The following is a 27,315-nucleotide window of genomic DNA, read 5'->3' as shown; positions in this document are numbered from 1 at the left end:
ACATAAACCTCCACCCCCTCCCTAACAGGATTCTAAACCCTTGAAAAGACTGTGTGTTTCCCTTCCAACTCTTGACATCATTTAAATGTGATCGAGACAAGATTTCAGTTCATCTTATCAGTCTTGACTTCCAGAAACTAAGTCTAGGATTCAGTTGAGTAAATCTGTAATGACTGCTTTGAAGACTATCTCTTCCTTTAATGGAAAAAAAGAAACATTTACCTCCAGTCCCATTTTGCCCGCCTGAGCAAGGAAAGCACAACAGTCCTCAGCAGCAGATGCACCGTGAACATACGGAGCAGAGGCCAGAAAATGCAGACAAAACAGGTGCTGGCGAGGTGGTCAGTCTCCCTGAAAGGCTGCTTCCTTTCTGACTGAAGGACAGCCAGCAGAGGATGGCGGGGAAGACAGGAAGACCCTGTCCTTCAGAACATCAACACTGAAGGCGCCTAGTTTCTTACTTTTTGGAGTTTAAAGTGGCCTTCAAGCCAGAGGTCACCTTTCATTTCATACTGTTAGCTCCAGGGCGTAACATGCTCCATAGTTTAAGTTGAATTCCTAATGATTCTACAGGGGAAAACTGCCTCGTCTGTTCCAATGGGCAGTTTGGCATGTTTTTTTTTTTTTTTAAGATTTTATTTATTTATTCATGAGAGAGAGAGAGAGGCAGAGGGAGAAGCAGACTTCCCGCAGAGTGGGGAGCCCGATGCGGGACTCGATCCCAGGACTCCGGGACCATGACCTGAGCTGAAGGCAGACGCTTAACCATCTGAGCCACCCAGGCGCCTGGCAGTTTGGCATGTTTTACAAATACTTTTCACAAACATAGATAGACTGATACTTAGAAAAACAGAGTCAACCAAAAGTGTGACAGGCAGCTAAAGCAACTTATTATTAAGAACTTTCCCACTAAGCTTTTTTTTTTTAATGTGGTAAAATTTAAAAATTTCTAGTTATGTTAAATATAACACCTTGGAAACAAAGTAACACTGTTCTGGAAACAAGAGATTGGTGTTTAAAGTGAGAGATTGGAAGACTAACAGATTTATAGTATAACCTTTTGATTGCTCTTTTTATTAAACTCTTTACAGGGATCTACCAATTACAATTTCTCTTTTAAGAGGTTTGAGAAAGCAAAAAACAACAACAACAACAACAAAAAACAAAAAAAACATTAACTGCTAAGTTATCCTCTTTGGGGCTTTTCAAAAAGGTTGTTTTCAGGAAGTCAGCTCTTGGTTTGTCTTTCTTGTTGGATGTGCTCAATAAAATCCCTGATGAAGGAAGTCCAGATCCTCCAGCCCCCAGGAAGACACGACTCTATGTAAGAAAATTAACAACGACCATACTTTTATTGGCAGAATATTTAAATGGATGTGGATGCACCTATAAATTAGAATATTAGGTTTTTGTTCATCCGACATGAATATTTAATTCAAGGCTCTTTGCCTACAGGAAAAATATTTGTTGCGTTTGGCTCTAAATTTAACATATTGATTTAATGGGCCATCTTATCCACGTTAGATATTATGTGAGTTCCCTCTTCCAACTCTTATTTTCTCACAGCAAAGCTAAATGAAATCTAACACGATGATACTCGATACCTCCTAGAGGCTTGCATTCTAGAAGCTGAGGGAGGGAATACAAGTTTCTTTATATGAAGGTTCTAGGAGAATATGGTCAAAGGCTACTTGCCTCTCAGACCTCGAATATGCCAAAAATCTAAATGAAAAGCTTGGAAGGTATGAATCAAATAATTAAAGTACAGTTGTTTCTGAAGATAATAGATTCTTTAGTTAAAAAACACAAAAAACAAATAAACTACCCCCAAAAGAAATAGTGAAAGGAGGTGACCTACATTATTACATGATTGCAAAGGTCAAGTGATCTGTGTGGCTCTTAAAGTCACTATGAGGGTGATTCAAGCAATAGTAGCAGGGCCTTGTGGTGTTAATCCTACAACTGAAATAAATGTTTTCAATTCCCCTTTGCTTTGCAGATTCCTATGCAGCCTGCAGACCTCGGCTCTAGCGCCGCGTGTTCAGGCAAGCCACCCCTGACCCCCCGACTGCGTCAAACCCAGCACACAGGCTCTACAGCACCCTGGACTCCCTAGGTGGCCTCTGTCACAGGCCCCATTTTCCACTCATTTGTGTGGTTCTTGGATGAATGTTGCTCTCCATTCTCTTCCTGTCACCTAGCAGTCTTTGGCATGTAACAGGTGCTCAACATATATTCACTGAATAAATGAATAATTAAAAACAAAGCTACAAGACCAGTCTAAGTGTGAGATCTCAGGCTTATTCATTTGAATACTTTGTCAGCAAAAAGAAAATAGAGGGGAAAAAAATAGAACTCACCAGCTAACATGGAATAAGACCCAAAGCAGTGCCACCTTCATAGACTGTATAGTATTTTGAAATTGTTTACTTAAAGTTGCTATTATTAGTAAGAAAGATGGCTTGGGGCCAATGGAGTCCCTTCCTGAGAAAACTGTCTCAAAGACATTGAGGGCCCCCTGCTAAATATATTTTTTAAAATGGTTGAAAGACCTAGAAAACAAGATACTGAAGCCCCGCAATCTATCGACTTGCATGGTGCCATCTGGTTCTCTAAAGTTGTTTTGGTCAGCAACTTCATCAGTAGGATGAAAAGGTGGACTAGGGAAGCTTTAAAGGAGCACAACTAGTTCAGTAGTTGTTAAATTGGGATTTTTTTAAAGATTTTATTTATTTGTGAGAGAGAGAGAGCATAAGCAGGCAGAGTGGCAGGCAGAGGGAGAGGGAGAAGAGGCTTACCATGGAGCAGGGAGCCCGAGGCGGTGCTCGATCCCAGAACCCTGGCATTATGACCTGAGCTAAAGGGAGATGCTTAACTGACCCAGCCACCCAGGCATCCCAAATTGGGAGGTTTTATGTATTAATTACAAATACTGAAAAATGAAAAATTGTGTAGAAAGGTCACAGGAATTTATCTAAAACCTTAGATTTAGTTGGAAAAGGTAAGGAAGAAACAAGAAAAAAAATGTAACTTTTTAAAGACAAACATTTCAAAGCTGAGAGACTCTGGAAGTTCTGAAATAAAATGGGATTTAGGAATGCGTGGATGATCTTTTGGGTGGCTCGGGTCCAAGGGAAAATCAAGGTTTATGGAACAACAACTGTGGGGATTTGTTTGTTTTTATTTGTTCTGTAATGTTTGATCCTATTTTCAGATGACCCATGTTAAAAGCTTAATAGACTAATGTTTTAGGGACCAAAAAAATGTCTCTATAGACATAAATTTAAATTGTTTTGGTAAAACCAAAATAAATATCCACTCAACAAAGAAATAGAAATTGGTGGAAAGATAGGGTGGTTCATTTCTACTCCATGTCCTTAGATACAAACAGAGTCCATGTTGGGATTCTTGTGGGAAAAAAGTAGGATTTGGGAAAATGAGGTGGAGAAAGCCATGCCATCGTGATTCACCCTTGGTCTTTCTCCTCTGGAAGCTGAGAGAAGGATAAATTATCCTTGGAGATACCTACTTCAGGAGCACAGTTTCTCAAGGATAGATGCAGTGTCTTTAAGAGCTTTGTATCCCTAGCACTGGGGGGGGGGGGGCAGAGGAAGAGAGAGAAAATCTCAAGCAGACTCCCTGCTAAGCGTGGAGCCCAAAGCAGGGCTGGATCCCAGGACCCCAAGATCATGACCTGAGCCAAAATCAAGAGTTGGACACTTAACCAACTGAGCCACGTAGGCACCCCTTATTCATTCTTTCTACAAGTCCTAGAGTAGCTTTAAACTGCAAGGTATTGAGCTCACCAATGTGGATATACTAGTGAGTAAGCCAGACATAACCCTTGTCCGTACGAACCTTACATTATGGTGGAGAGATAGATAGTAAATAATGACAATTTAATCACAGTTGTGATAGGTATGATGAAGTGGAAGTTTAGGACACTGATATATACTGAGATACCTGAGACACTGCAGGTTTAAGAAGTGATGTCTGCATGGAAATATGAAGTATAGATAGGAATAGTTATCTAGGTAAAGTTGGAAGCCAGGACCAGGAGAACATTCCAGGCATAATGAAAGGTCTGTAATATGATGGCTCTTTGTTCCCCCTTTAAGATGTATCCGTTTAGCCCTCCACCACTCGTCATAACTGTTTTGTTTCTGTGTACATTGAATAAGGTTAGATCTGATATTTTCTATCTCTGGAGACACAGGGTAGCCCGAGCTGGTCCAGATTGCGAGACAAAGAGGACAACAAGTTACACATTCTTAGACTGAAATGCCAAAGGCACCAAGACTCACCAAGAGTCTTTCTAATTTTCTAAAAATTTACACAAAGCAACCTTTTTGTAGAAGCATGTAGACCTTATCAGCTTCACCTTGTACTTTGCTGCTGAAAATGCCTTCTAAAACATATGAACCAACTTCTACTGGATCTCCTGAATCATCCTCCACACAATGCCTTCACTCTCTTGTTAATTGTCTAAAGATGTCCCAAAGTTCTGGGTGGGTAGGCCATGTTTGGTACTGAATTCACAAAATGCTCACCACAAATAGTGGACATTGTTCTCAAATCTCAGTAGACGAGTCATGACCAGTGAGGGGGCTGCTCAGTAATTTCCTGGGACTGAGCACACATAGCAACTATGAGGGCCAAGGGCTGCTCTTCTCCCCTGCATCTGTCCAAACATGTACCAACCTGCAGTGTAGCCACCTAGCTCAAAATTCATCTAGAATTCCTCCTTTGGAGCTGACTTCTGAGTTACACATAGGAAATTCAGTCTTTGGCCAGAGGACAGTCTCCTTTGGTTTATTTTTTAAAATTTTCTCCTTTTCCTCTTTCTCTTCTTTCTTTTCTTCTTTCTCTTGAATATAACCCCCTTCTTTCCTTTTCTTTCTTCCCCCTTCCCTCCATCTTTCCTCCTTTCCTCCCTCTTTCAACATTTGTTATCCAACTACTACGTGTCAAGAACTGGGGGTAAAAGATAAATAAGCTATTGTCAAATATGTGGGTAACAGATCTGTTAAACAAGGAAACTAAAAAATGTGTCATCTTTTCTCTTTGCTCCTTAGTTTTTTGCGTGAATTCAAACTCAAAAATTTGTGAGCCAGACCAGCATTGGGAAAGATGCATGCCAACTAGCCATTTAACTCCTGCAGGTAGTTTGCCAAGAGACTTGCCAGAGAAGGACAGAGATATAAAACCAAACAGGAGATTGCCCTGGGATGAAGTAAAAATGAAAACAGAACTGAACAGGTGTCTTAACTTTCACAATCTGAACTTAGAATAGAGTGGGACAGATTTTTTGGTGAATCCTTTGCTATACAAACTCTAGCAACTTGCTATTCAAAACCCAAGACCCAAATAAATTCGGATAATAGGAAATAATCTTTGTTCCATATTTTTGTCTTTTTTTAAGATTTATTGTTTTAGAGAGAGCATGCGTGTGTGTGAGCAGGGAGAGAGGCAGAGGGAGAGGGAGACAAGCAGATTCCCCGCTGAGTGGGGAGCCTTGATGCAGGGCTTGATCCCAGGACCCTGAGATCATGACCTGAACCAAAATCAAGAGTCAGACACTCAACTGACTGAGCCACCCAGGCACTTCATCATGTCTTTTTTAAATCAAGATATAACTGACATATAACATTGTATTAGTTTTAGGTATATAATATGATTTGATATATGTGTATATATTGTGAAATGATTACCCAAATCAGTTTAGTTCATATCCACCAACCACACATAGTTACAGCTTTTTTCTTGTGATGAGGACTTTTAAGATGGACTCTTGTAGCAAGTTTCAAATATATAATACGGTATTGTTAACTATAGTTGCCACACTGTACATTACATCCCAACACTTAATTATTTTGTAACTGACAGTTCATTCTTTTTGACCCCCTTCACCCATTTTGCCTCTGGTAACCAGCCATCTCTTCTCTGTATCTACAAATTTTGTTTTATTTTTTTTTAGATTCCACATTTAAGTGAGATCACACAGTATTTGTCCTTCTCTGTCTTACTTATTTCACATAGCATAATGCCCTCAAGGTCCATGCACTTTCACAAGTGGCAGAATTTCCTTCTTTTTATGGCTGAATAATATTCCATTGTATGTCTATACACCACATTTGCTTTATCCACTGATCCATCAATAGATGCTTAGGTTGTTTCCATGTTTTGGCTATTGCAAATAATGCTGCAATGCACATGGGGGTGTAGATACCTTTCTGAGTTAGTGTTTTTGTTTCCTTCAGATAAATACCCGGAAGGTGGAACTGCTGGATTGTATGGTAGTTCTATTTTTAATTTTTTCAGGAACCTCATACTGTTTTCCATAGTGCCTACACCAATTTACATTTCTACCAATAGTGCACAAGTGTTCCCTTTTCTCTACCTCCTCCCAACACTTGTTATTTCTTGTTGTTTCGACAATAACTATTCTAACAAGTAAGTGGTTGATAACAAGAGCTGATATCTCATTGTGGTTTTGGTTTGCATTTCCCTGATGATTAGTGATGTTGAACACCTTTTCATATACTTGTTGCCCATTTGTATGCTTTCTTTGGAAAAAGAACTATTCAGACCATCTGCCCACTTTTAATAGAATTACTTTTTTTTCCTATTGAATTATAGGAGTTCTTCACATATTTTGGATATTAACCCCTTATCATATATATGGTTTGCAAGTATTTCCCCCTATTCCATAGGTTGCCTTTTCATTTTCCTTTCCTATATAGAAGCTTTTTAGTCTGATGTGGTCTCCACTTGTTTATTTTTGCTTTTGTTGCCTTTGCTTCTGGGGTCAAATCCAAAAAATCATTGCCAAGACTGATGTCAAGGAGCTTATCCCCTATGTTTCTTCTAGGAGTTTTATGGTTTTAGGTCTTACGTTCAAGTCTTTAATTCATTTTGAGTTTACTTTTGTGTGTGGTATAAGGTAGTGGTCCAGTTTCATTCTTTTGCAGGTAGCTGTCCAGTTTTCTCAACACCATTTATTGGAGAGACTGTCTTGTCCCCATTGTACATTCATCCATTATTTCTTAAACTGGCATTTATTTTTTCCTCTGGTGAGAAGGTCCATGGCTCTTTTCTAATCCTCAGTAGGATTTTAATCCCCCCACATACTTAACTACTATACCAACAGTACCTCAGCCATTGTGGCTACAGAAAAGCAGAAAACATCTGTGTAAAGAAAGTAGCTGTGGGAATTAAACTAGAAAAGAAGTAAGAACATGAATGAGTCAGCATGAGAGTAAAACAGCTTTAAATGCATCAACTTCAAAGAGAAAATGAAATTATTTGGGTTGCCCTAGTAACACCAAGATAAAATGTGGAAGTAAAAATGCAAGATTTAACATTAAGAAAACCTCCTTCAGCACTGAGGTCTCTCACTCATGGAATGAGCTTTACCATGGCAACAGGCAAAAAAACATGTAAACAGATTAAAGAAAGAGAATATCCAAGGGAGTAGAACCATAGTAATAAGGACGAAGCTAATCTAATAAACATTCTGTACCTTTCTTTTCTTTAACTCCCAGAATTAAACAGGGGGAAGGCAAAGGGTCTACAGGGATCAAATGAGACTTTCTTCAGTCATGTGTGATCTTAAATGACTTTAGAAGTTCAGCTTTATGTATTATTTCCAACCCACTCATTTTCCCCCAAACGGCATGGCACCTCCACACATTCTAGAGCTCTGGTTTTATTATAGGAAAAGACAAAGAAACAAATATAAGGAATAGGTTACATTTTCCATGCCCAATCTCTACTTCTTGGGAGGTGATATGTCCCTAGTAATGAAGGCAAGAATACACAGTCATATTAATGTAGTACCAAAGTTTTAAAGTATTACTCTAGAATTACAGTGACAGGGGGCACAGCACTCAAGTCCAAGTGCCTGAGTGTGGATCTTGGTTCTGCCTCTTGTGACCTGGGTGACAAGGGGCAGGTTTTACTTGATCTGTTTCTTCTTCTTTAAAATGGAGAAAAGGATAGAATCTTCCTTCACCGGACTACTGGGAGAAGTGAGTAAGAGATAATTGTAGCAAACAGTAATGGCACTCAGTATATGACAGCTACTAATACTATTGATAAAACTAACGATCGAATTTGGTAAGTGTGATAGGGAGTCTACTATTAGGAATAAGAATTCCTTGGTGTTTGGAGCCTTTGGTTCTAACTTGGGATATCGCACTAAAACATAATTCTTTATAAAATCAGAAGAAGCAAACTTTGAATCATTTTTGTTAGAGGGAAAAGGAAAAGCATAATAATAATGAACATTTAATATTATTGTGTCTACTACTTGCCAGGCATGAAACATGTCATCTGTGGGGCTTCCACGTTAAACCCATGAGGTAGTATTATCTTTGCCCTACAGAAGAGGAAGTGTGCAAAGAGAGATTAAATAATTTCTCCGAAGTTTCGAAGGCTGTGACTAGCATAGAAAAACTTCCCACTCGGGTCTGTCACATTCCAATGCCCAAGCTCATTCCCCTTGATTAGAGAAATTATTTCAGTCTCTAACAACTTCCTTTATGGGGAATTCAGCCTTGTCATCCATGGGCAACACCACCTATTTGAGGAGTTAGCTATCTGAGGACTGAATTCAGGGCAATCATATTTGCAATTTGCTCACTCTAGTCTAAAATCTCGCACTGAGAGAGAAAGCCAGTCCGGGGTAAGATCTTCTTCAAGGTTATAAAGGGCTCAGTTTCTCTCTGTAAAGGAGTAACTGGTATGAGACTTACTATTCTATCACAAATAGGTAGAAAAAACAGAATTCTACCAGAGACACAGAGAGTCCTTAATGTGATACTTTTGGTTATTTGGTTATACCTATTTTTCATTTGACACTAAACCCTTGGTTGGAGAATGCCATACTCAAACTTTATACTGTTCCAATCTCTTTTTGGGGGAATCTCCATGTGATTTCCAGGAACTCAGAGCAGCAAAACAGCAAGAACCTTCTGTACTGAAAACTTGAATACTGGGAAATGTACACCAAATTAAAAGAGAAGGACAGCGACTACTTACTTCCTTTTCATTGTTCTTTTTCAAATTAATCTGGCCAACACACTTAACTATTAACCATCTCTTGCCTCTAGAAAATTATCAGAATTTCCCTTCCCTGATGCTCTAGCAAAGATTTTGCTTTATTACAGAGATGCCCACAAAGAGGGTTGGTTTTTCTACAAAATGGTTCAAATGTTCACTATCTTTTTAAAATTATGACTCTGCATTTCTGGCTTCCCCATCCAGGTCCACAAAGTTTCCAGAGGCAGGGAATAGAAAATGCTTCAGGTGGGGGTGCCTGGGTGGTGCAGTGGGTTAAAAGTCCAACTCTTGGTTTGTGCTCAGGGTCGTGATCTCAGGGTCATGAGATCGAGCCCGGTGTTGGGCTCCATGCTCAGCGTGGAGTCTGCTTAAGACTCTGCCTCCCTCTCCCCTTCCCCATCCCCCCTCCCTGGCTCTCTCTCAAATAAATAAATAAATAAACTTTAAAAAAGTACTTCAGGGGAACTTCATGTGAATATTCTCATGGGTACCTAAAGTTTCTTTCCAATCCCTGGAGCTATAGCCTTAGTTGTGCCAGCTAATTTTCGATGTTAAGACGTATCCAAATACAGTGGACCACTCCGAAGTTGTAGCTCTTGTAGGGACTCATCCGGCTTATGATGTGGTTTCACATCAACTGAGTTTCAGAGCTCACATTCCCTTAGCTTCAATTTTCTTCATACCATCAAATAGTACCCTGCAGATACTTCTATTACTGCTCTGCTTTCTGCTTTATTCATTTGCTTTGTCCCAACTCCCCAAGTTTCCACCTTTTCCAGTTTTCCCCAATATAAGTAATCCTGATCAACCTGATGGATGAGATGTGGGGTTTCAGAGAGGGAGATGACACCAAGATTTTTGACTTGCGAAGAGAAAGATGGGATTGCCATTTGCTAAGGGGAGAGAGAAGCTGCAGCAAGAACTGGTTTGGGGAGGGGGCAATAAGCTTGGTTAGAGACCTGTTAAATCTGAGCCACCTATCAGGGGCTCCATTCACAGCTGTTTACACTAGGCTGGAGCTAGGAAGATCTGGGCAGGAGATACAAATGTGGGAGTCATCACCCTACAGGAAGTGGGTAAAGCCATGGGGCAGGATGAAGTCACTTAGGAAGTGCATAGCAAGAAGAAAACTACCTAAGGACTTCCTGTAGCAAGGAGCATTTTCCTACCAGATGTGGGACTGAGTCACTCTCACTTCCTTCGGTTTCTGCGCAAATGTCATGTTATCAGATGCCTTCTCTGGTCACCCTATTTGTTTTTTTTAAGATTTATTTATTTGAGAGAGAGAGAGCGCAAGTGAGCGCAAGTGGGTGGACGGGCAGACAGAGAGGGAATCTCTCAAGCAGACTCCTGCTGAGCACAGAGCCCCACGCGAGGCTTGATGCCACAACCCCGAGATCACGACCTGAGCTGAAATCAAGAGTCGGCTGCTTAACCGACTGAGCCACCCAGGCGCCCTTCTGGTCACCCTACTAAAAATATTAATACTAACTTGCTATGGCCAGTAGCACACCAGCCCAGCATTCCCTTTTTCATTCTAAGTGACTTTTCTCAACAGCATTATCTTTGTCAGATGTACTACATATGTATTCACTTGTTTACTTGTGTTTTTGTCTGTCTCCTGAGTTATAAGCTCAGTTCCATAAGAAACAGGAACTTTGCTTGTTCACTCCGATCTCCCATTGTGCAGAACAGTGCCTGGCACATAAAAAAGTACTCAATAAATAGTTGCTGAATGAAAGACAAGGGTATACTTACTCTGAAATTCTCCCAGTGGTTAAAAATGTGTAACAGAAATATTTCTGTGAATACCAGGATTTGCAGTTAAGTGCACTTAGTTTGGGGGAAGAGAACCACCAGATGTCTTCTGCAATACTCTGCATTTTCTCATGCTTGCACTCTGCTTAGGGGCAAAAGGGATGCAAAGAAGGCAATCCAAGGCCACCTGACAGATTTATGAGTAGGTTGAAAAGGAAAATCTTTTTTTTTTTTTTTTTCGCCTTGTTCAAGGAGTTGGGAGAAGGAAGATGGGAATGGGAAAAGAGGTGTTCTCAGCCTGATTTATTTTGAACCTAGGGTTCCTTTATAAAAATATTAGTAGGATTATGTTCTTTCCTCTACGCCCATTGCCTGCCTAAGCCACCTTCCAGGGACCTATCACAGAATCAGGTAAAGGCCACAAGAAAGGAAGAACAGGTGTTTACTAAGTAACAGCAGTGCAACAGTGGTCATTGATAGTTTGGGTCAAAATTGTCCGTGGCAATTGACCAGCAATGCACAAGTGCAGGAAAAAGTGGGAAGTTACAGTGGATCAGAAGTAGAACAAATCAGCAATACTGTCGTTCTTTAAAAAAACAACAGGATACTGAATTTGGGGTATTCAAGGGCCAGAAAGTTAATCTTTTCCTACAACTAGAATGATTCGGGTCCGTTACTGGAGTTTGAGGAATGTGAAAAAAACATCACACACTTATTTAAGAGCAACAAATTCTACCTTCAAAAATATATCCAGATTCAACTGTTTCTGACTCATCTCTATTGCTATTACCCTGGTCTAAGCCATCATTATCTCTCACCTAGATTATTGCAATCAGAACCGATCTCCCTGCTTCTACCACTGACCTATACAGATTAAGTCTCAACGGAGCAGCCAAATGATCCTATTAAAATATTGGGACAGACCACTCTCCTAGACATCTCTGCTCATCTCACTTAGAGAAAAAAGCCATAATCTTTACCAAAATTCTACAAGGCCCCATGAAATCTGCACCCCTCCCACCTCCAATAGCAGTATTCTAGTCCTCTCCTTCACCCTCACTTTGCTCCAGCAGCGCTGGTCCTTCTTGCAGGTTCTTGAACGTTCCGGGTTCACTCCTGGCTCGGGGCATTTGCATTTGTGGTACCCTCTGCCTGGAATGCTCCTCTTCATGATATCTGTCCGGCTCAATGCTTTGCTATCTTCAGGCCTTGCTGAAACTTATCCAGATTCTAACCAGTTTTCACCATCTCTGTCACCACCCCTCCGGTCCAAGTCTTCATCAGCTCTTGCTTGCGTAACATGGCAAAGCTGATTTCATATCACAAACCACCCCCAGCTCCGGCACTCCGTGTCTCCTGCCCTGCCTCATTTTTCTTTATAGCATTTAGCACCTCGAACATACCACATATTTTACTTACATATTTCTCTTCTGTTTCCTCCCACTTGAATGTAAGTCCCACGAGGCCAGGAATTTTTGCCTGCTTTGGACACTATTTTGTCTGTAACATCTAGGAGAGTGTCTGGCCCATATTTGTCATTCAATAGATATTTGCTGAATGAAAAAGTTGTAGAAACAGAATCCATAGAGAAATGTTACATACACTGAGATAAGCAAAGGAATATAGAAGTCTAACAGATGAGTCAAGAACCTGTAAATATATGGACAGACTAAGGTACCAAATACAAAATGCTTCAACTTTGTGTATAAAAACAGACTTCAAACTGCTACGTGAGAAGTTTACGGTAGACAGGAAGAACCTGTTATTAAGTGATGGAATAGAAGGCTCTAGAACAAAACCTGTCAGTTGGTCATGCCTTGGAAGTGTGAAAAACAGGCAAGACTCTCTCTGGAGGCAGAATGCCAGCTGAGAAAGCCCCCTGACGCTCCACTCAGAGCCTAAAATAAGTCTTTCCCTGGGAGCCAACGTCACTTATGAAAGAGCAGAGAGGGGTATGTGTTTCCAAAGGGAAAACACGTGGACTGATATGAAATTAGGAACTGTCAATTGGAAAACCTGTTGACAGAATCTGGGCTGAGCCGGTCTTCTGAAGCTTATTAGAACATCTTGGGGGTAGGTAGAGTAGTGGCTCTCAATGTTGGCTGCACACTGGGGTCAGCTAGAAAGCTTTAAAGATACTGATGCTTGGGTCCAATTAAGTCAGTATATCTGGGGTGTGACCTGGGCATGAGGTTTCTCAGGTGATTCTAACACACAGCTGAGGTTGAGACCTATTTCCCTACAAACATCTTAATCTCTCTTCTTTTGATAAAACATAAACTCAAGCATCAGATGAAATCTGAAGGAAAAACCAGAGCCTTATCTGGGCCTATCAAAGCAGAATTCACGTACTTAAAGGGACTTTGGTACTCTATAAATTTATACTCTATAGCTATAAGGAATAGGTTAATCACATCTTTAGTTACTAGGTACCTCCGACCCTCTCTTTCCCCAGACCAGTACATCAAGACAGGCTCTCCCTGCAGCCCCCTTCCCATGGGAAATACTCGCCGCGGGATGACATCTGCAAGGGTCTTAGACCATAACTGCAGTGTCCTATTTTGGAAGCCTGTGGCTGAGTATTTTTGTACGCAGTCCAGGACCAACACTTTCCCTACCTGCTCTGTTCACTCCTTCACTCCCCTCCCTGGGTTATTTATACACCCATCTATCTCCCCTCCCATACTGTAAATCCTGCAAGGGCAGAGTGTTGCTCAGTTTGGCACTCCTAGACTCTGCCCTAGTTGTCTGAGCAGTCATGGTTGAACATGGACACGAAGTTCCACACAGACAGCAATGATTTACCCCTCCAGAACATTCTCTGAATGTAGATGATGCTTTTACACGTTAGAACTGCAATCCATTTTTATTTTACAGGCATTTTATTTTAGAATGACAGTGAGTATTGATCTTCCCTAGCAAAGATCTCTTTACATATAAAGGAAAACGCACCTCCAGCACAACGTGAGCTAAGGTTGACTGTGCACCTAGTCAGTGTCTGGCCCTTTGCATATAACATATTACTTCATCCCCAAACAGCCCGAGGCTCCAGGTACTGTCAGCCCACTCTTACAGAAGAGACCAAGTCTGTGGAAGGTTAGATGTCCTGCCCGGCATTACACAACATTAAGCAGAGAATCCTGAATACAAGGCAGGGAATCTGTTTTTGGAGCCAGCTATTTTAAGTCACTAAACCTAACATTCCACAGACAATAGAAACAACAGAATTGAAGACTGAATTCCTTCAAGATTTAATTTAGGAAATAGTTAAAAAGAAAGGGTGGTTTCCTCTACAGAAAAATTTCTTTAAAAATGGGAGTGAGGGCGCCTGGGTGGCTCAGTTGGTTAAGCGACTGCCTTCGGCTCAGGTCATGATCCTGGGGTCCTGGGATCGAGTCCCGCATCGGGCTCCCTGCTCCGCGGGGAGCCTGCTTCTCCCTCTGACCCTCCCCCCTCTCATGTACTCTCATTCTCGCTCTCTCAAATAAATAAATAAAATCTTAAATAAATAAATAAATAAATAAAAATGGGAGTGATGCTACTTAAAATTTCCTATTAGCTTACATTATAATATCAGAGATGCTTTCTTTCAAATTTATATTCTACTCAGGGTATAATATCTACTCTGTGTGTGTGTGTATTATATTAGCGTTTGTTTTCTTTTAAATTTGTTTGCTTTTGCATTGGCAGTGGCTCCCAATACTCTGGCTTTAAATGTCTTAGCTCTTCAGTCTCTTGGTCAAACACTTAATAACTTTAAAGAATTTAAAGGGTAGAATCTACTTCATCCAATAGCTAAATGAGAGTATGAATAGTCCATTTTCCTGTTAGAAAAGTGTCCATTTTCAGCATACTGAACATCCATATCATTAATAAGCATAGTTTACAGCTTGATAATATACAGGTTCAATTTTTATACCAATTGCTTAGTTTTAGAAAGACAATGAAGGGGAGTGGCTCAGGCAGTTAAGCATCTGACTCTTGATTTCAGCTCAGGTCATGATCTCAGAGTCATGAGATCGAGCCCTGCTTCAGGCTCCATGCTGAGTGTGGAGTCTACTTGAGATTCTCTCTCTCCCTCTGCCTCTGCCCCTCACCCCCACTCATGTTCTAAATCAATTAATCAATCAATCTTAAAAAAAAAGAAAGGCAAGGAAGATTTCTTTAATCCTTTTCATAGGTGATTCTAATATAAAACAGGGATGGTGCTTAGGTAAAATCTTTTTTGAAGTGAGGACATGGTTGTCTATTTTTAAAATATTGTGTTTCTCTACCTTCCTGACTTCCACTAAATAAATGTCTTAGTGGGAGTTCAAGATGTTGAGAGATGGAGAACGACTATTTTTTTTTAATTTTTTAAAAATATTTTATTTATTTATTTGAGATAGAGAGAGAGCACAGCAGGGGGGAGGGTCAGAGGCAGAAGGAGAAGCAGGCTCCCCACTGAACAGGGAGCCCGATGTGGTGCTTGATCCCAGGACCCTGGGATCATGACCTGAGCTGGAGGCAGCGCTTAACTGACTGAGCCACCCAGGCACCTAGGAATGACTATTTTAAAATGTTATGGAGGTTACAAATTTTCTCTTTTTTGATTATATTCTAAAAACAAATATATTTTATAATAGTCTTCACTCCAGGTTCCAAGCAAACACACCCAAATAGATTAATTAATCTATCAGAGCCTTAAGACTGTTTTTAGATGCTATACTTACACTGCTTATGATGTCATGCAAATAATTTTGATTCAGTTTGTATGTGTCAACAGGAAGAGGCCTGGCAGAAACATAAAAATTCTAAGCAAACTAATTCTGAGACTCAAGCAATTCCATTACCAGAAATGTTAGTTAAGCCAAACAGTAGTGTGGCCAAAGCACATCAAGGAACACCACTGTTTTCAAGATTGTGGTTTCCTCATATAAGGGACCTATTCTGCTCATATTTGGATGTGGCACAAGGGGGCTTTTGGAAAGCATGGTGTATTTCGATTACAAAAAAATCTCTACACAGCTGAGTAAATGTAAAGATGCTCACAGTCATACACTCTTGTTCCTGAGATTCTCTATAAATAGGTTTGCTGCTTAACACTGAGAACACACCTTGCCTCCCCTACGCCATTTTTCGTTTTGTATATAAAATATTCTAATGTGGGGTGCCTGGGTGGCTCAGTCGTTAAGCGGCTGCCTTCAGCTCAGGTCATGATCCCAGGGTCCTGGGATCGAGCCCTGCATCGGGCTCCCTGCTCAGCGGGAAGCCTGCTTCTCCCTCTCCCACTCCCCTGCTTGTGTTCCCTCTCTCGCTGTGTCTCTCTTTGTCAAATAAATAAAATCTTTAAAAAAAAAAAATTCTAATGTGATATGGTCCTTTGTGTGTGGCTCCAGTTTGGGTCTAACATTTTTTTCTCTTCTATGGCAGAATAGATCACCCGAAAATTTCTGCAGAGGCACACTGTCATCAGATTAAGCATCCTTCTTCTAAACCACAGCAGCCGCTGCTTACTGAGCCTACAGCCATCCTTAGATGAACTTATAAGGAAAGGATACGCTCCTACTTAGAACACTGGCATGATTTTGAGCATTTTAATATAAAATTTAAAGGTAGTTTGTGCAAATTTCCTTCTCTATGAAGTGATTACAGTTGTTGTGTACATCTAGGGTGATATAAAGTCCTTAGTCCAAAACAAGTATATGTCCACAATAAAACTAATAAAAAATATTCCTGTTATTACCTTGTATATATATATTACCTCACTGAACATCGACATTCCCAGAACATGAGGTTTAGTCATAAGCAGCCACATTCATCCAAAAAATAAAAAGTCACCCCTATTTGCCATTTTTTTTTCAACCTAATGTAGTGGTTACAATGCAAATTTTACAGCTAGAAAGACCTGGGTTTAAAATCTATCTGTGCCAACCTTTTTAAATTATGCACAGTTTGAAAAGTGCCTGGCAGTAAATATGACAATTATCAAGCTCATTATTTAATTAAGAAAATATGAGCTAGGCTTCTCTCTTGGGAAGATTCTGGATCCTCAAAAATCCTATTTACTGTATGTTTCTCTATATTTACTGTTCATGGAAAGTGTCTAAAAAGTACCCCAAAATTGTGGTGTCCTCTTTAAATGTTTGCTAATTTTTTCAAGATAGGCCAGTTTCCTCAAATCAACATCTCCAATTCCATGTGTTACCTGTCCTTGTTGCATTGATATATTGAAACAAAACCCCATGAAAATGCCACCCTGCCCCAATTCTTGAACCAGGTATCTACAAATCCAGAGGTCTCGGATGTGCAAATCTGCCAGATGCCCCACAGCCTACGTGGCTCCTGGAGCTTACTCAGCACCTAGCAACTCTGGAGTATGACCTGGAGTTTTAGGAACTCCTGAGTTGAAGGAAATCTTAATGATAATGATAATGATAAAGTAATGGTAAGGTTAACTGAGCAGTTGACCTTAAGAACAAGCCCTTCCCTACCGCACACCGTCAGATGGGTAGACCTGCTAGTGTGAAGAACACACAACTTTGGAAAGGCTGTTCCTCACTGCCATCTACAAACACAGCTGCCTTTCTGTGGTCCATGGGATGGTCAGCAACGTGTGCGCCTCTGCTTCTGTGTGCCTTCAGCTATAAGACAGCAATGCCACGGTGCGAGAGAAGATCACTTATTGTCTCCCAACATCCAGTCTCTCCTTTTTACATGATAATAGGTAAGTACATGTTCCAGTCCCATTGGAGGCAGGGGTGACCATGTGACTTAGTCCTAGCCAGTGAAATAGAAAGAGAAAAAAATATAGTCAACTCTGAATTGTGCCCTTCAAGGCAAGGAGTTTGTCCTCAACATATCCTCCTCCCCACTTGTGAGTTGGGATGAAGGTTTAGTATTTATCACCTTCAATCAGACCAGTGAGGGATACATGAAAGCAATGGTGGAATGTCAAGACATGAGAAGGCTGAACCCTTGACATCACAGACCCACGTGATTATGTTCCTGCTAGTATGAGAGAGAAAGAAAGAGTGTTCTTTCTTGTTTCAGTCACCGTTAGGGATGGAGAAAGCAGAGACTCTGATAGTATTTGCACTCCTGACTTAACTCTTTAGTCGCATGGGGCAGCGCTCACCCCAGAGGAAGTAAGTGCACGCCAGATGGGGAGTATGAGAAGCCACAGGATACGCATGGCATATTTTATAGGCACGCTGACTTTACTAAAAGATTTTGGATGAAAAGAAAGTGTTATATTGAAACCAACAAGGGCATAGTTTAATGTGCTTTTTAAAGTTAAAATACAAGATATTAAATGAAATCTGGTACTTCAACAATGCTTCGAGTTCTACTCCAGATTTCTGAAATAAGCTGAAATTCTGAAAGTCTGATTTCTGAAAATCTCTTCTATCCTGCAGGAGGCTTGATGGAAAGTATGAAGAGCATTAGTTGTAGAAAGAACATTAGACTGGAAGTTCAAGGTTCTAGAGTAAACTCCATCTCTGACTACACTATATTAGACAAGTCCTACTGCCCTGGTGCTTTTACATGAATAAAACAGAGTCTCACACCTATGTGTCCAGTCAATACACACTATTATATATAGACACACACTACTGGGTTGTGTGCAGGATAAAGATGATGTAGACATGACCTTGAAAGGCAATGAGATGCTAGGTGTTGTAATCCTGGAACAATGATGTCTAAGTGGAAACCTTCCCTGAAAGGCTGTTTACCATCATAAACATCCTACTGGGAAGCTCTTCAGTGGATAAATTCTACAATTCACACAGTACTCCTAAACAGCTTTCTATGTTTTGTTATGAAATGTGAAAACACTATTACAGATTACCAGCCATTGGGGGAATGCCTCCAACCTGAAAGACAGATATAAACACATAATCAAGAGTGAATGAACTCACAGAAAAACCAAAAGCAGGAGAAACACACAAAACAGATTGCAACAGATCCCATTTAAATTAATAATTAATATCCTCAGAGTGCTAGAAGATACTGTATCCATAAAATAAACGTATCAGAAAAACACTTGGAAATTAAAAATAAGAAAATAAAAAAGTCACTGTAAGGGTTAGATTATTTTATTTTTTTTTTTTTAAAGATTTTATTTATTTATTTGACAGAGAAAGACACAGCGAGAGAGGGAACACAAATGGGGAGTGGGAGAGGGAGAAGCAGACTCCCTGCCGAGCAGGGAACCCGATGCGGGACTCGATCCCGGGACTCCAGGATCATGACCTGAGCCGAAGGCAGTCGCTTAACCAACTGAGCCACCCAGGCGCCCTGTAAGGGTTAGATTATTATGCTGAGGAAATTCATCTTAAAGTCAAACAAAAAGGCAAAGGGGAAGAACAAATAGATCTACAGATTTCAGATCTGACAGCTAAAAAAAACAGAAATCTCATAGAATAAAAAGATAAAATGAATGAAGAAACTACCAGGGAAATACTGTAAAATTTTCCCAAACTGCAGGATAGGAGACTCAATATTAAAAAAGGCTGACCAATGTGTCTAGCACAATGAACGAATATAAATACGTGTACCGTCATGAGGTTTCAGAACTCAGGGATAAAGAAGCGATCCTAAAAGCTTCTGTGGGAGACGAAGTGAAAGGATACATACAAAGAAACAAAACTCAGACCAGCATGAGACTTTTCAGTGACAATACAGTGACATACCAGAAGAAAATGGTTCAAAAGAAAACCTTTAGAATTCATAGTGAAAGTAATTGTTAATATAGAGTTCAATATCCAGCCAAACTAACTTTCAAGTCTGAGAGTAGAATAAATAAGAGATTTTAGACACTGAAAGGCTCAGAAAACTTACTTTTATGCATTCTTTCTTTAAAAAGTACTGAGGGATGTAAAGGCAATTAAAAAATCCTTCTCCTAAATCCCAGCCTTAAATATCCAGCTGCAGACTTGACATTTATAACTGGATGTTTAACAGGCATTTCAAAATCAGTAAGTCCAAATCAGAATTCTTCATTTTACCCCCAAATCTGCTCTTTCCACAATCTTCCACATTTCAGTTCTTCTGGTTCGAAACCTGGAATTTTGACTTTATTCTCTCACATCCAGGTCTATCCCGTCCACAAAGCCTATTGGGGTCAACCCTTACAGTATCTCCAGAATAGAACCACGACTGCCACGACCTGAGCCACCAGCAGATCTCCTGTGGTTCACTGCAACAGCTTCCTAACTCATCTCCCTGCTTCCATGCTTGCCTCCTACAGCCTAGCCCCTTCTGTGCCTCTCTTTCTCAAAGGGTGCCTTTTCGGGAGATCAGTGAGGTCAATACTACACATTATTTGCCTTTTTATTCTTTCTTGTGAGTGTACGGTATTTTCTAGAAGCTACATGACATGTGATAGTGAACAGGCTCAACAGACCCTGAGGAGACTGTAAAAATGTAAACAATGTCATTTTCTCTTTTTTGGAGACAAATACAGTTATTTTCATTAAAATATGTTATCTGTGTTAGCATGTAGTAGCTTTATTATTGTCATTTTAAAATAAATACTTAGTTTTAAATTCCTAATATGGTAAATATCTACAGATAAAAGACACACAAAGCCCTTTTGGGGTCTTCAATAATTTTTTAAGAGTGAAAGGCCCCAAGGCCAAAAAAAAAAAAAAAATTGGCTAAGGGCTTCTGTACACTGCAGCCAGAGTGATCCTTTTAAAAGTCAAGTCAGATTTTGACCTTTGTTTGTCCACAATCCTCTAACAGCTCCTCACTTCACTCAGAGTAGAAGTGGACAAAAATGAAACCTTTAAAAAGGGTCGGGGGTGGGGGTGTGCCTGGCTGGCTCAGTCGGTAGAGCATATGACTCTTGATCTGGGTTGTGAGGTTGAGCCCCACGTTGCATGTAGAGACTACCTAAAAATAAAATCTTAAAAAAAATAGAAGCAGACAAGATACTCCATGAGTCTACAACATCCTCTCTTAATAACTGCTATTCTCCCCCTTGCTCAGTGCCCTTCCCTCACCCTGGCCTTTTTGCTGTTCCTCCATCGTGCCAAGGATATGCCTTTATATTTGCTATTCCCTCTGCCTGGACTGCTTTTTCCTCAGATAGGGATGGCTCCCTCCCTGAGTTCAGGTCTTTGCCTTCTAAGTCATATTTTTCATTGGTTCCCTTTCCAGATACTTAAAATACTTGCAAATATCTCTTTGTCCCCCTGTGGTAGTGCTACCCCTTACCTTTGCCACTTACATATTTGTTTACCTTACCCCCTCTGTCAAAGAGTAAGTCCTCAGGGACAATAGCTGGTTTTAATCTCAAAGGATAGCAGACCTGATGACTTGTACCCTGTATGGTCTTAAATGAAAAATACATGATCTCAAGGGGTTATCTGGCTAAGCCTTCAGACAAGACCATATATGACCCATGGCAGAGAGCCCCAACTCTACTCTATTTTTAAAGTGTCTTAAAGACCCAGGCTCTATGAAAATTTGTGTAAAGGCTGATGTCTTGATGTCATCCTCATGCTGCAGGTTTTTACCTTTCTTTCTTTCTTTCTTTCTTTCTTTCTTTCTTTCTTTCTTTATTTATTTGAGAGAGAGAGAATGAGAGACAGAGAGCATGAGAGGGAGGAGGGTCAGAGGGAGAAGCAGACTCCCCGCTGAGCAGGGAGCCCGATGCGGGACTTGATCCCGGGACTCCAGGATCATGACCTGAGCCGAAGGCAGTCGCTTAACCAACTGAGCCACCCAGGCGCCCCCTTTTTTTCTTTTTTTAAGATTTATTTGTTTGAGAGAGAGAGAGAGAGAGCATGAGTGGGAAGGGCAGAGGGAAAGGGAGAGAGAATCTCAAGTAGACTCCATGCTGAGAGTGGAGCCCAATGTGGGGCTCAATGTCATAACCCTGAGATCATAACCTAAGCTAAAACCTAGAGTCAGATGCTTAATTGACTGTGCCACCCAGGTGCCCCAAATTTTTACCTCTTTTGAGAAGAGATGTACAATTGCTGTTCATGTTCAGTTGGAGACCTCTTTATACCCTTGGAAGTAATTGTTAAATTTCTCCTTGTCCTCCTCATCTTAGCTGAAACATCCAATTCCTTTCATTTTTTCCACATAGATTCAGTTTTTCAATGCTTTAATCCTTTTGTGATGGTCTTATGACTCCCTTCCAAATTTTTCATCTTCCTATTTATTTGTGTAGTCCTAAGTTAAGCTGTAAGAGTTAGTGTGGCGTCAAAGTTCCTAGAGTCTACTTTTCTTTTACTGCATCCCAGTGTATGCTTTTAAAATATACAATACATTGCCTTGTAAAAGAAAAATTGTTCTTAATCTGTTTGTATGATATAATTTGCAACCTCTTCCCAGAAAGAAATGTGCTTGCAATACAACACTCAAGTAATGATTCTCATGAACTTTAATGACATTAAGACTCGTTCTGGGAAGTTAGTTACCACCCACACAGTTGACCAGCTGTCAACCAAGTTTAGTGCCCTTTAACAAATATTATTTTCTTTTGATGTCAAATCTAATGCTATTCTAACCATTCTCTTTTCCCCCAAAATGTCCCTACCAAGAGAAAATCTTTAAATTAGCCTACTAGAGAGCTTTTCTCTTACAGGAAGTTTGTTATAAAACTTTGACACATACTAACAATGAAGTTGTCATTTTTTTTTTAAATGCAGGGATAAGTGATCTTGTTCTAAAAAGGGAGCAATAGTAAATATTTAGGATTTACAGGTCACATATAGTCTGTGTTGCATATTCTTTCAAAAAAAATTTAAACAACCCTTCAAAAATGTAAAAACCAATTTCAGCAAGTGGGCCAGATAAAAAACAGGTTGCAGACCCAAACTACATGGGCCACAGTTTGCCAATGCCTAGTGTAATAGTTCTTGAAGGTTCAAGGGAGACTCACTCATCTCAAAAGAAGCAGAGCTGTGAGTATCCTCTGGATTAAGGAACTTCATGGCATGTATACTATTGAGATCCTTTGTGTTTTTCTTCCTGAGCCTTGGAGTTTTTGCTGGGATATGGCAGTTTGAGCACTTGAATGTCCAAGTCTAATGGCTGAATGGGTTCTCATTCTACTGGGCTTAGATGACTTGCCATCCAAGTTGAGAGCTTGGAGAGCAGTTTGGGCTCTAAGAAGTGGTTGAACTGGGGTTTGAAGTTAAAATAGAACTCCTCCCCAGAATGAGAGTAGAGAGCTATATTGATATCTGAGAGACATAAACGACTTCCAAGGAGTCAAGTGTAGAACCCAAAGTTTCTGTCCCATGTTTTGAGGATTTCCATGGCCAGCGTTCTATATTTGACACATTCCATGGCTAAATGTCTGTTATTTTACTAAGAAACAATCAAAGCCCTTAAGAAAATTTAGGATGAGCAAAAGTATGCATTGTTAAGGAAAAAAGTACCCTAAACTTGGAAACGAGACAAAGGGAAGGCAGTACACCTTTTCGATGTAATACTAAAGACCTGTTTAACAGGCTCACCCAAAGATTTAGAGAAATACACCTTTCTTGGACTTGCTAAGTATTGCTAATTAAATTCCAGACTTGTAGATTTTTATCCAGTATAAAAGAAAACCCCAAATATTGCTTGTTTTTTATAGCCCTGAAGGACATTACCTAGTTTTTTGTATCTAACCTAGAAATGTTATTCTAACATTCTTTTTTCAGATAGTTCCTTGAATGCTCTTTGAACCAGCTGGCTTCTTTATTAAGAGCTTGAATAAATCCTTGACGTGTTCATTCTATATTAAGAGTCATGTTCAACTTTTTGAAAATTATCCTTTGACAACATTCACAGAAGTCTTAAGTTTTCTGTGTTTTGCTTGCAGTCAGATTGTGTATATATTTGCATTTGTCTAACAGTTAAAATTATATGTAGGAATTTTTTCAGAGGTTTTCTGTTCATTTGCTTATGTTTGGAAGCGGTTATTTATAGTATTCTGTTTTTATGCTGAGTGAGTCCCTTGGGCCCCTACTAGACGTTTAGCTTCCCACTTGCTCAGAACACCTCTAAGAATGAAGGTTAAGTGGTTGCAGGAGTTTGTCTTTTGTGTGTTAGGAGAATACTTCTTTAAACAAATAGATTCACTTTGAAAGGAAGGGAAAAGGGAAATCTGGGTGATTTTACAAGGGTGTGAAGAGAAAGCGTTAAGGGAAATTTCTGGCAGGTCTTGGTCTGACAGTGAATTAAAAGAATAGTAGGAAATAGATTGAATCAGATCCAATTTATCAAGACAGCCTCTCTATCACCATCCCAGGCAAAAGAGCAGTACCTGAAAAAAATTTAACCAATAAGAGATATTTTACTTTTATAGGTGACTTTACCTCTTTCCAGAGGGAAACTAATAAGACTGTAGACTTTCAAATGAATGGAGTTCACATTTTCTAGGCAGAAGCTAATAAACACTTATATACTTCTAGAGTAAGGGAATATGAAAAATATCCCTCCTCCACCCTACAATAAAAAGAGGAAAAATGCACTGAAGAAAAGTTTGGCATTAACTGGTGGTGTTCAGTTTACTAAGGATAGGGAACCCCAAAATATACAAATAGCTACAGAGTTAGCCTTCAGTAGTCCTTTCTACATATATATATATATATTTTAAATTTTATTTATTTTAGAGAGAGATGGAGAACGCGAGCAGGGGGAGGGACAGAGGGAGAGGGAGAGAGAGAATCCCAAGAAGACTCTTTGCTGAGCATAGAGCCCAATGCGGGGCTTGATCCCAGGACCCCGAGATTGTGACCTGAGCCAAAATCAAGAGTTGGATGCTCAACCAACTGAGCCATGCAGGTGCCCCCTTTTCTATATTTCTTAACCAGAATTTTTAATCCAAAATTTAAAGAGATTTAGTGGTGCATTAATAGTACTTTGCAAACTGTGGTTGAAGTATGTTAAAATTCAAAGTTGAGTGGATATTCCTAATGATGAATACTTGGACAAATTAAACTGTTTTGTTTTCATTAAAAAGACAGTTAAATGTTTTAGCCCTGATTTTATTCTAGTTTGGGATATGATGCAAAAATTATACCTCATTTACATCAAACTCACATCAAAATTTTAAACAAAGTTATACATGACCCAGCAATTCTATTTCTACATAAACCTATCCAATAGAGAAATGAAAACCTATGTCCACACAAAAACTTGTATACAAACATTCATAGGAGCATTATTCCTTATAACAACCTAAAAGTCCATCAACTGATAAATGGATAAAGAAAATATGATATATCTATATGATAAAATATTATTTGGCAATAAAAAGGCATGGAGTACTGATACATTCTACAACATGGATAAACCTCAAATGTATGCTAAGTGAAAGAAGCCAGTCACAAAAGACCATATATTGTAGGATACCATTTACATGAAATGTCTGGAATAGGCAAATCTATAGATACAGAAGATAGATTGGTGGCTGCCTAGAGCTCGAGAGGAGATGTTGGGGGGCAAGGTGGGGAGTAATTGCTAATGGGTACAGGTTTCTTTTTGGGTTGAAAAAAATGTAAAATTAGATTATGGTGAGGAATTCTGTAATTATACTAAAAATCACTGAATTGTATCCTTTAAACAGATAAGTGTTATAGTATGGAAATTATGTATCAATAAAGCTGTTAAAATATTTTAGCTTATGCATGACTGACCTGTTCTCTGATAGGATGCATATTTAATTGGAAGTTACTAAATTCCTTGTATTTATATCATAGGTCAGATCATTATTTACACTAAAAATTTAAGTGTTTGTAGGTTATGTTCAACAAAATTGAATTATAACTAGTGTCTATTTCTTTAATGATGGTTATACATTTTAGGCAATGCTGCAGTAAAGTGAAAGCATGGAATGTCATATTTCTTTGTTAGATCTTTAATATGAATAGGGATCATACTATTTTTAAAGACTTTATCTCTTTATTTAGAGAGAGAGAGAGCGCGTGTGCACATGGGGTGTGGGAAAAAGGGAGAGGGAGAGAGAGAATCTCAAGCAGACTCTTGTGCTGAGCACGGAGCCCTACTTGGGGCTCAATCTCACGACCCTGAGATCATGACCTGAGCTGAAATCAAGAGTCAGACGCTTAACTGACTGAGCCACCCAGACACAACCTATACTATTTTTAAATGGCAATGTAAATTGTAATTCAAGATAATTAATTTTAAGGCTTGGGACTAATATTAAAATTGGATAATGGATGAATAATCTTTGACAAAATACTATCATGTGATAGTTTAAATTTACATATCATATATACAAACATAATTTGTTCTTCATAACATTTGAAGATCATAATCATTATTTTATAACATGCTCTATAAAATTAATTTTATCTTAAAAAGTAAAGTCTAACATTTTAAATACTGTCATCCACCACTGCTTAGCTTGTGATTTATATGAGAAATAACACATACTGAGATAAAATAATTTTTTAAAGTAGCTTAATAGAATAAATGACAACTGAGAAAGAAAAATTATTTTTGAGATGGCTTTTTATCAACATGAGGCTATAAAATTATTTACTTATATATCCTACCCAGGTAGCAAAGTTATTTTTGTCTTTACCCAACTCAATGTGTTCTTTCAAAAGAGGCAATTAGCTTTTTTGCTTTTTTTAAAAAACTTTATTTATTTATTTAAGGGAGACAGCGAGAGAGCACAAGCAGGGGGAGCAACAGAGGGAGAGGGAGAAGCAGACTCCCTGCTAAGCAGGGAGCCCCACGTGGGGCTCGATCCCAGAATCCTGGGATCGTGACCTGAGCCAAAGGCAGACAGACACCTAACTGACTGAGCCACCCAGGTGCCCCAGCTTTTTTGCTTTTATACTGTTTTTTGGAATTGAAATGATAAATAACTGAAATGAAACAAGCAGAATAATAAGAGATTCCTGGCCTCTAGAGAAATTAAAATTCTGACTTTTTTTTATAGACTTCCTGATTTGTTAGTAGTTAATACAACAACCAACAATATGGCCTTCTCTTATCATTGGGCATCTATATTCTTCTCTGACAACATTTTATAATGTTGTCTTAAGATTATGTTCCAAATTTGAAGCAATAAAGACAGGAGATTTTTTATACTCAGAATATATCTGATACACACTAGACAGTATCTAGGTAGCATCCAAAGTCTGCTCCCTCTCCTACAATCCAGAATATGGCATTCATAAGTAAGAGAAGCTGGAAATCATTAGTTTTAATTGATTTGCTCCCTAATTCCTTAATTAGGTCAATAGTAGGCTGCTCTGTTTATTGCAATCACATTATGGGAAAAGCTGTCATGTGGGGGGGAAAAAACTAATAGACAAAATGTTATTAATGTGATTACATTTTTAGGATACACTCTCAGGACAAGTAAAATCTTCTACATGTTCATGTACAAGGGTTGACTGAAATAATTACTGTCAATGTATTTACTTCTAAGCTTTTTTTGGGTAAATTTTAAATACCTGAAGGTCAATTAGATTAGTGAGGCCCTTATTGTTAATTGCCGCTTTATAGATTCCTTAGGATACGGAATCC

The 27,315-nt window shown here is 39.4% G+C and overlaps 1 protein-coding gene across 3 annotated transcripts in view; it reads right to left on the bottom strand.

The window, feature by feature from the left end:
- LRRC8C (leucine rich repeat containing 8 VRAC subunit C) overlaps nucleotides 1-27,315 on the bottom strand; it is an 81,814-nt gene that overhangs the window by 45,355 nt on the left and 9,144 nt on the right. The window lies entirely within an intron of this gene.

Source organism: Leptonychotes weddellii, chromosome 4, assembly GCF_054177405.1.
Source record: "Leptonychotes weddellii isolate Sample4059 chromosome 4, ASM5417740v2, whole genome shotgun sequence".
NCBI classification, from domain to species: domain Eukaryota; kingdom Metazoa; phylum Chordata; class Mammalia; order Carnivora; family Phocidae; genus Leptonychotes; species Leptonychotes weddellii.
The sequence above is the reverse complement of the archived record's forward strand: the minus strand, read 5'-3'. Positions and strand labels throughout refer to the sequence as shown.